Source organism: Pezoporus occidentalis, unplaced genomic scaffold, assembly GCF_034315485.1.
Source record: "Pezoporus occidentalis ecotype Australia unplaced genomic scaffold, CSIRO_AGI_Poc_V1 ctg14, whole genome shotgun sequence".
Lineage (NCBI taxonomy): Eukaryota > Metazoa > Chordata > Aves > Psittaciformes > Psittacidae > Pezoporus > Pezoporus occidentalis.
Window position 1 is genome coordinate 3,100,001 of NW_026913209.1, and position 10,000 is coordinate 3,110,000.

General features: G+C 36.9%; 1 long non-coding RNA gene across 1 annotated transcript in view; it reads left to right on the forward strand.

Moving 5' to 3' along the window:
- Positions 1-10,000, forward strand: part of LOC134159041 (uncharacterized) — a 16,480-nt gene that overhangs the window by 4,161 nt on the left and 2,319 nt on the right. The window contains exon 2 of the long non-coding RNA XR_009963006.1: positions 9,521-9,587. This is a non-coding gene — a long non-coding RNA (uncharacterized LOC134159041). The remainder of the gene's footprint in view (positions 1-9,520; positions 9,588-10,000) is intronic.

A 10,000-nucleotide genomic window follows, 5' to 3' on the forward strand; every position in this document is an offset into this window, starting at 1 on the left:
TGCTGGCAAAGGGAGAAGAATAATCCTTTGTGAGGGGGTGGGATGATGTACCCCTATAACACCTCAGGTTGAGCCCCCCCCGGCAGAGAAGGGAACAGAACATGGGAGAATGAATGATAAACAGACAGGTAGGACACTTCTGACTCTGGCAAGTTTGAGTTGCTTAGCTGCAAGGAGAAACATTTGTGCCCACTGTTGGCAAGGTTTCCGGACTGTGGGCCTTGGTGTACATATGTGGCTTTGTGGAGCTAGTCATGAATGTTGAGCACCGTGCCTGGCCCATTCTTTTGTTAGCCTGCTGGTCTGGTTTTTACTTGAAGGTGGCTCACCCTCCCTATGAATTTGGCTGGGAACCACAGCATTTTAAGCATAATTCTGAATTCCATTCCAGGAACCAGGCACCTAAATCTAGACCCCCCACAGCTCACCTGTGTCAGAGTCTTTTCTCAAATCTAATGTCCCAGGGGAGCTCATGGCACCAGCCGAAGTTCCTCTACAAGGGGAAGGTGGAAAAAGGATGAGTCTTTTTCACAGAGAAGCTTGCTCTCATCTGGGGTGTGGAAATCTTTTGCCATAGCTCAGAGTAAGACTGAAGTACAGGAAATTAATTTTATATTTCATGAAACTGAAAATGATGAAAATAGTTGCTGGTTTCCACCACACTGGCCCATTTTTCTTCCTGGTCAGGTAGTATGAAACTCTGAAATTGGAACATGATTTGGATTGTTAAGCACACCTATTTTTCAGAGGTAAAGAATAAATACACATAAAGTAATACAATGTCTATCTCTAGTACTGAATAAATAGAGAAGTGACTGAGATATGTGCCCCTCATAGGAACTATGAAATTATTGCTTGCTATGCAATCTGAAGTGTGCATATCTATCCATAATGATTACTAATGAAGAGACTTTCTAATGGTGTGACTTTTTTGTGTTGGGTGAAAAATCCAAACCAGTGTTCTTATCTTAATAAACTATTAGCAACTTGTCCTCCTTGATCCTCTTAGCATTGTCAGGTATCTTCATCCTCTCTTACAATACTGGAGATACATACTTAAATATGAGATGCTCAGCCCAGAGTCTTTAAGGGTGCTAACCACCAAATCACCTTTGAGGCATTTGCACTAGAGTTAAAACAGCTAAGTTTGAAGTGTAACTTCCACTGTTGCTTATCTATCTGAAATAGAAGTTTGTTAAAGAAACTGAAAAACTGTTAAACTAAAATGACATTTTGACTCATAGGGTTTTTTTTTTGCCTCTCCCTCCCCTAGGCAAACAGTATAATTAAATTCTTCTCTGTATAGGAGTTGATAGTCCTCACTGTTTCCTTGAGAGATGAGTTAATGCTTTCCATTCTTTTTGAAATGAGGTCACAAATAGGAGTGGAAGAATTTGCTTCTTTAAGTCAAAGGTATTTAGACTTCATGACTGGTGCAAGCAAACCATATTTTTCCATGGTCAAACTTTGTTGTGAGTCCATAGGCAAAGTTAAGGTATTGCTTTCCTTACTTGACAGACTCAGAGCAGAGCTAGTAGCTACATTATTCAGACTTGAAACTCTCTTTCAGATTGCAGCCTAAATGCACACAAAAGAAAGAATTCCACAAAAGTGTTGATTGAGAGTTGAGAATTTCTGGACACAAAATACGTTCTAGGAAACCACTGCTGATTCAAAAAAAAAAAAAAAAAAATCAGCTATAACTCAAATAAATCATTTTGTGGGTTGAATCAAGCATTTTTCATCCCTTTATTCAGCACGTAGCACGCAGATTAATGGATATGCTTCAGTAACTTCAACAGTGTGTGTTCCCTGAACAATTGGACCACCAAACAAGGGCTTCTTCGGTCTATTCTCACATCAATGAGACACTCAAAAGAGTTCCAGATTACTCCTTTCTCCAACTCCACTCACAAGAGTTCGCTCTGAGTTGTAGACATTTATCTGACATGACTGATGAATTTGGGCAATTATTCTCCCTCTCTCTGGAGATCCACTTTGGCCCTTGCAACTGTAGATCAATTGAATAATATTATAAGACACAGTGTGCATGGACAGCTAGAAGAATCAATGTAGTAAAAGAGGTTTAAAAGCTCTTCAGTCAGTTGGAAGTAGGGAGTAGAGCTGGCATCACTTTCAGTTAGGGACGTGTCTACCTTTCTCAGTACAAGCTTAGCCTTTGATTTCCATAATGACATACATAAAACTACATTCATAAAACGTGTATGAACAACTTCTACTGTAATGGCACACTGAGGCAGATTATCTACCCACTCCTTCGTTCTTGCAGTTTCTGCAGGTATTTTGCAATTTATGGTCATTGAGTAGGCAGTTTTGGAAATCTGGCACATGTTGCAATTATTCAAGCAGTAAGTCCTACCACTGAAGAACCAGAAGCATAACCTCATCCAGGATAAGCAAAGGAAAAGTACTTTTTCTTTTGGATTCTCATAAATTGTTAATTGAAGCACAAGGAGGACCATATATGAAGCTGACCACCAACTTCAAATGTGTTCCAAGAGGGATGTCCAAACTAAAGACACAAAGGAGAATCTTAAGGGTATCTGAAGCAGCCACAACATAGCACTCAGCAAGTGTCTGGCCAGGAAAGTACTTGTGGCATCAATGGGGCACAAAGGTGCAAAACCTTTGATCATTTCCAGATTGTCAGAATTCTGCAGGTGTCAGATTTGATTTCTGAAGGTGCTGAAAGACCTTTACACTCTATTCATTCTTCTTCTTACCCCTATAAACAGAAGGTGAAGCTTAGGAGGTAATGCTGGGGTTTGGTGTTTCCTATCACACATAGCCCATCTTGAAACAGAAAATTCTTTCTTGGTTCAGTGCTAAAAGTTGACCACTGATTTTAACATAGTGCAAAGGCAGTTCTTTCTGAAAGAGTTATTGTCTACTATTATTTATTTCTCAGGAAAAACATTTATGGATGCATGTGTTTGTGTTTTCATAAATATACCTGCAAGGGAGAAAAATCAGCCCATATCCACTATGTCTAATCCATTTGATATACTGTAAGTTGATTATTTTAAATATTAGGGACCTGCTGCCAATCTTCTCAAACTTTCTCTGCTTTCTTCCAAGAGTTCTGGAAAATTTACTTCTCATTGTCATTCCTGTACCAGCTGAAAGTAGCCATTTCCACAGGTACATGGAAAGGACTGTGTGCTTGCAGCAGCTTCTTTTGTTCTGATGAAACTCTTTTGCTCTGAGATCTTTGTCTATGTGGGATCTACAGCTTTGGGACTGCTCAGTTGTCATAGTAAGATGCTCCTAGGTCTCTCCTGAATATGTATCCTTAAAGCTCTGAATACGTGTGCATCTGCGGGAATGGAAGCCAGGATGTCTATAAACCTCAAGCAGTTCACCAAATTGGTAGGCTACTTTAAATGTCAGGGTGCTGGAAATGCTACTTTCAATGGCAGGGTCCAGAAAAGGGCAACAAAGCTGGTGTAGGGTCTGCAGAAAAATTCTTATGAGGAATGACTGAGGGAACTGAGGTTTTTTTTTGGTGTGGAGAAGGCTCAGGGGGAGCCTTATTGTTCTCTATAACTACCTGAAAGGAGATTGGAGTGAGGTGGGGGTTCATCTCTTCTCCCAAACAACAATTGATCAGACAAGAAGTAACAGCCTTAAGCTGCACCAGGGGAGGTTTAGGTTGGATATTTGGAAAAATTTCTTCACAAAGAGGGTTGTCAAGCCTTGGAACAGGCTGTCCAGTAAAGTGGTGGAATCACCATCCCTCAAAGTGTGGACCATGTAGATGAGGCCCTTAGTGACATGTTTTAGTGGTGGTCTTGGCAGTCCCAGTATTGTTTGGACTTGATGATCTTAAAGGTCTTTTCCAACCTAGCTGATTCTATGATTCTGTGACTCAGTAGCTGAAAAAGTAGTCCTCTATTCTTGTATAAGGGTTATCAGGCAAAAAAAAAAAAGTCACTTAGTTCTAGTAATCTTATCTATTAGGTTTTCAAGTTCTGATGAACAAATTTTGACTCTGGTATGCACACATGTGCATTTACTATCATATTAGTGTTTTCATTTTATCACAAAATTCCCACTAACATGGATGGAAGTTTTTCACAGAGACTGAGGACCAGATACTGCTGTGCCTTTAAATTACTGCACCATCCCAGAAAGAACCACATACATTTCCAAAATATGTCTCTTGGTAAAATAAATGTGTAGAAAATGCAGCTACCCAAAAGTCTCATAATACATGTGAAGATTAGCAAACAGGTTTCATTATTGTTGTCATAATTATTATTAGCAGTTTGAAGGATAAGCTGTAGAAACAAAGCTTCACTGAGGTGTCTCTGTAATGGAGAAGCTCTACATTACCTACTCTATTTGTGCATGTCCTGTGAACTTTCTCAACAGAGGTTGCCTTTTCTGTTTTGGGAGACATGGGTGGCTTCATGGAGCGTAGTGGCTCTTATAGGGGCTACAGCTGTCCACTGCCACTGTCTGGTAGCATGGTGTACTCTTTGCATCACCTACTAACCAAGCTGCATCTACTTTGATGTTGTATTTTCCTCTGTGTAAATAAAAAGGTACCATACTCTATAAAATGTATTTACAGTAACCTGGCAGATGGTAGCGAGTATGTCTTATTTTCCTTCAGGGAAGTGGAATTAAACATAAGATAAATCCAATGAAAGGACAAGGGCTTTTAAATAAATAAAAGATAAATAAAATTATGTGAAAGAACTGATATTCTCTATTAGATCAAAGGACACTGTGTCTTGTCCAGACATGGTAGATTTTTTTTTTAAAGATCTTAGGCTAAAAAGCGTGTATACAAATGTTTACAGAACTAAAGCCAATGTCCTTTGAAAAAAAAAGGAATTTTAATTAAAATAAAAGAAAAATAGGTTCTCATAGCACTTAGGAGTTTCAGCATCTTGATTCTTAAATTTTCCCAAATTTCCAAGCTCCCCAGCTGAGAATGTGAAGAGTTTGGAGATCTATTTTTCATAAGTATCTTGAAACTAAAGACGCAAAGAATGACAACTCAGTGCCTGAGAGTCCTGGTACTTAGAATTTTAGATTCATAGAATATCCTGAATTGGAAGGGACCCATGGGGATCATTAAGTACAACTCTTGCCTCCACATGAAACAACCTAAAAGTTAAACCATATAAAAAAAAGGTTCAACCATAAAGTTGAGCATTGTCTAAACACTCAAAGACCATCAGGCTTGGAGCTTTGACCATTCCTCTTGAGGGTTTGTTCCAGTGTTTGACTACCCTCTCAGTGAAGATTTTTTTCATAAAATCCACTCTGTATTTCCTCTGGTACAGTGTTAAGCCATTCCCTCACCAGGCATCAGAAAGAAAAGATTGTTCCATCCCTCTCTGCTCCCCATCATGAGGAAGTTGTAGACAGAAATTATCCTTCAGCCTCCTCTTCTCTAAACTGAAAAAGCAGAGTATCCTCAGCTGCTCCTCATAAGTCATGCCATCTAGTCCTTTCACCATCTTTTTTGCCTTCCCTTGGTCATGTTGTGATATTTTTATATCATTATATTGTGTAGCCCCAGACTACATACAATACTCAAGCGAAAATGGCACCAGTACTATGTATTGTAACAGAGTTTCTTCTTCAACTTGGTTAGCTCTGCTGTGCTCAGTGCAGCTCAGTATACCCTAGGCCCTTTTGGCCCCCAGGGCACAGTGTTGGCTCATGTTGAGTTTACCGTCAACCACACAGCTGTCTGAGTGATTTTAGGGACTTGCATACTTTGATTTATCTGGCTATAAGAACTGAACTGATGATATGGAGAGAGCACTGGGCCTTGGCCTCAGCCTCTCCCTGGCACTGGGTTTTGTCTGAGGGGCAGTGTGCTCAGTGCCTGGCCAGGTTCATATGGGCATTTCTGTCATGCTCACCTCCTGATGCCTACCACTGACCAGTGAGGGTTAGGATCAGAGGAAAAGGTCAGTGCAGCAGAAATGAGAAACCATCCTGATACTGAAAATACTGCTATAGCTGACATCATATCTTGTGGAAAGAGAACAAGATTCATCGAGTTGTCTTGCATTTATGTCCTGAATGTGTTAACCCTCATTCCTATATAGAGTGCTGTCAGCCCATTGAGCTGGACTGAAAGCAAGCTCCTACTGTTTGCACATTATTTTTGGATCAATTACTTATCAGGTATTTTCAGTTCTAAAATGTAAAAAGTGAAGTTATGGCAATATATCATACTATTTAAACACAAACGGCTAAATCTTGTATGGATAGCTCATAGGCTAATAATCACATTCCCCTTTAATAAGAATTTCATATGTAAGTAAGGGGCGGGGAGTTGGACTGTCATCAGCATCTGTAAATTACGTGAAACTCTGGATATCACTGTCCTATATTTCCATTTGTAAAATTACTTTGCCTGGACCATTTGTAGAAGGATGCCCATTGACTGATAAGAGTCTAATGATACAATGCTTCTTTGCCTTGCATTCAAATGGTTCTCTTTGTGGAGGATATTCACTGATTAATTTTTGAAATTATTAGTTACATAGCAAACCTTTTACAGTGCAATGCAGAATCATAGTCAAGATTCCTTGTGCAAAAATAAAAAAGTTTCAACTATTCTCACTGTTTGAAATATACTGTCTTGGACCTATATCAGCATTTAATAAACCTTTATTGTTCTGCTGTGAGTACATATAAAAATGCCATTGGGAGTCTCAGATGCTTTTTCCTTCAGGGTATTAACACATAAACCCACACCTTATTCGTTTATCACATTCTTGTGGTGAAAGTTTTCAACCCTATCTTAGAATACTGTACAATAGGCACGGAGCAGTTAAGTGATTTATTTGCAGACTTGCTATGGACAACTGAAAGTATAGGATTTGACTATGTATACCAGCTACCTGTCTGCTGTTCTAGACGAAAAATAAGAAAACACTCCCCCCTCCCCCCCCCCAAAGAAAAAGCCAAAGAAAAAAAACACTGCAGAAAATTTGCACACAGCACTTGAAAAAAATACTTGTCTTTAACATAATCATTTACTGAATGTATCTGAGGTTGAACATGCCAATATAGTTTTAGAGCAAAAAAAGACACATAAAATTTAGAAAACAACCCCATATTAAAATTGTTTTTTGCAATAGGGAAAAAGAAGGTGTTGAATAGTTATTCCATTTCCCAGTTTTCAAAGGTTCTGCATTAAATGAAATCCCTCACTCAGTAGCTCCTGCATTTGCCTGTTTCTGGTGTTAATTATCTTTTGTTTGCCCTTGATAATCCTGAGGTTGGTATGCAGATAATGAAGGCTGCAGAATCATCTCAAAGTGTAAAAAACAATGGCATTGTCAATTCTGCATCACAACACTTTATAAATTATGAATGTTATCCACATTAAGGAGAATGGTAGACTTTTAAAATTACTTCCATGAATAGATTAAATTACAAGTATTATTACATTTCATTTTATTAAGTGCATCTTAGTAGTTATTAGGGCAAATGAACATGTTCTCTCAATTACATAATAACATTAGAACTAAAAATTATGCATTGACACTCCCAAATGCATAATGCAGCATTGTATATTAATCATTCCAAACAATATTTTCAGTTTATATGAAGACAATTATTACTTATTGAACAAAAACAGTCTTATTGATTTATCGTAATTCAGCTCAAAGAATGATTTTTTTTTTTTTGTATAAAAGCTTTGCTTCTTTTCTGGATAGTTTAATAATTTCTAGCTCTTAGAAAAAAATGTAAGTCTTCTAATTACTCTCTTTTATTAATCTAATTACAATAAGACAAAGTTTATCATATATTTCATTTTTAAATATCCTGGATAAGACAAAGTAGCACACATTCAGCATATACCAATTAATTTAAAAGAACATTTGTTAATTTTAGCAAATGGTAATTATTTACACAATGGGGTTTTTAAGTTACAATTTAATTTTCTAAAACAATTCTAATGGTCAGATCTGTGGTTTGTCATGCTGCCTTTTATTCCAAGAAGAAACTTTTATGTAAGTAGGTTAGTAATGTTTAGGACATCACCTAAGAATAGGAAAAGCACCCAATGCTAGCCTGCTGACCTGAGTGGCAACATTTATACTCATTTAAGTGGGAGAAGGATTGAGACCTTGCACAATACAGACATGTGTGGCAGCCAGGTATTTTAGACACCTTCAGAGGAATTTAACATTGATATTTTCAGATACTTTTACAGTATTGAATTTTTGTTTGACTATATTATGTGCATTAGTTGAAGCCCTTGTAAATGTATTTCTTTTATTTAACCTGCCTAGATAACTATGTCTGTTTCAAATATTTCTAATACTCTGTGTTAATTAGATACTGTAATGCACATACTGATGTACTGTTATTTACTTTAATGTAACAGGCAATTTTTTCAGCATGATTACTTAAGAGATAATCATTCAATCATTAAAAATGCAACTTTTACACTGTCAGCAATTTTTCTGTAGACAAGAGATTGTTCTCATTTATTTTATTTTTCTATTTTGATTTTAATTTGAGTTTAACACAATTGCTGTCAATATTATTGTCAGATTGTGTTGCTTTATAAAATGTTGGTATGTGCTGAACTGACGTTTTCAAGGGGCATTTATTGACTCATCAGTAAAGTAATGAAAATAAATAAGAGACTCTTCTGGTATTATACATTCCAGCTTCAGATCACAGCCAACAAATCGTCTTTGAAAGTGAATACAAATCACTAAATTTGTTGGTCTAAATATTAAAATGCCAGCACATGCTTCCTTTATCATATGAGCCTTGAACATGCAGTATGACCTGCTTTATTCAGCAAGAAGAGTATATAAATGTATAGTATTACATACTCCCAGAAAATACAAAAAAAACCCACATTTTAAGTAGATATATTTTTGCATGTGAACACTGTACACTGTGTCTGAGTATTTAAATGTCCTTTGTCCTTTGTTAGTTGAAACTAACTGCCCTTATGCATCCTACCAGCTGGGGTAGAATTTATGAATCCAACCAGCAGAAAGCCTGTGGAAATGACTCTAACAGTGAACATTTAGAATCAGCAAATGTTCTAATTGGTCATTTCATGGGAGTATGTAGTCAGTGTAATTAGACATTATTTATATTAGCAGTGTATTGGGTAACATAAAATGACTAGGTGATTCTTTCTGGCCTAATGTTATTAACTAAACAAAGTAAGTTAGACTCTTTATCACTGTTACATCAGATTAAAAATGACTGGAACTAATATACAAGCAGTTGACAAAATAGCTAGCCTTTTTAGTTCCAATTAGTCCTCAATTAAATTGTATCAGCAGTGGTGTCAGACTTACAGCTACTCTAAATTGTCTTTGAATCTCTCTGATTCTTTTCATTCTCCTTCTTGCCAGTAAGAAAGTTTCAGACATGAAAGTGTTAACAGCTCCTTTGAAACTACTCCTATTTAAGAAGAAAAATCATATTACTTTCTTAATCTTTCTAATTCTATTCTCATAAGATGATCTTGGATTTGTTCCTTTAGCACAGACTCTTTAGTGCAGTCCTGATTTCTGTATTAATGAATTGAGAAGATGACATCAGGCTCTTAGGTAAGTGTTATAAACTCAGTCATATGATTTTTATAATAAGACATCGTATGTAAAAAAAACCTTTCTTACGTCAATGTTTCTTTGAAAAGTAATAGTTGGATGTTATGTAGGTAACGCACAAAAGACCGTGTAGTAGTTTGCAATTTACCTTTTGATCATCACAAGAAAAATTTCTACTGGGAAATGAAAGCCAAACATAATTCACTAAAATTACACTGAATGCCCTCTAATCAATACAGATAAATATAGAGTTTGTTGTTAAATCGATCCTCTCCTTTATAGAGATATACTGTCTTGATTGTTTTAGGGATAATTATTTCACAGGGAATTTTTCAATGATTAGTAGAAATGAGACAACAGTAAACTTGACTCGGAGCCACTGAATTACTATGCTGCAGAGTGCATTTGTCTCT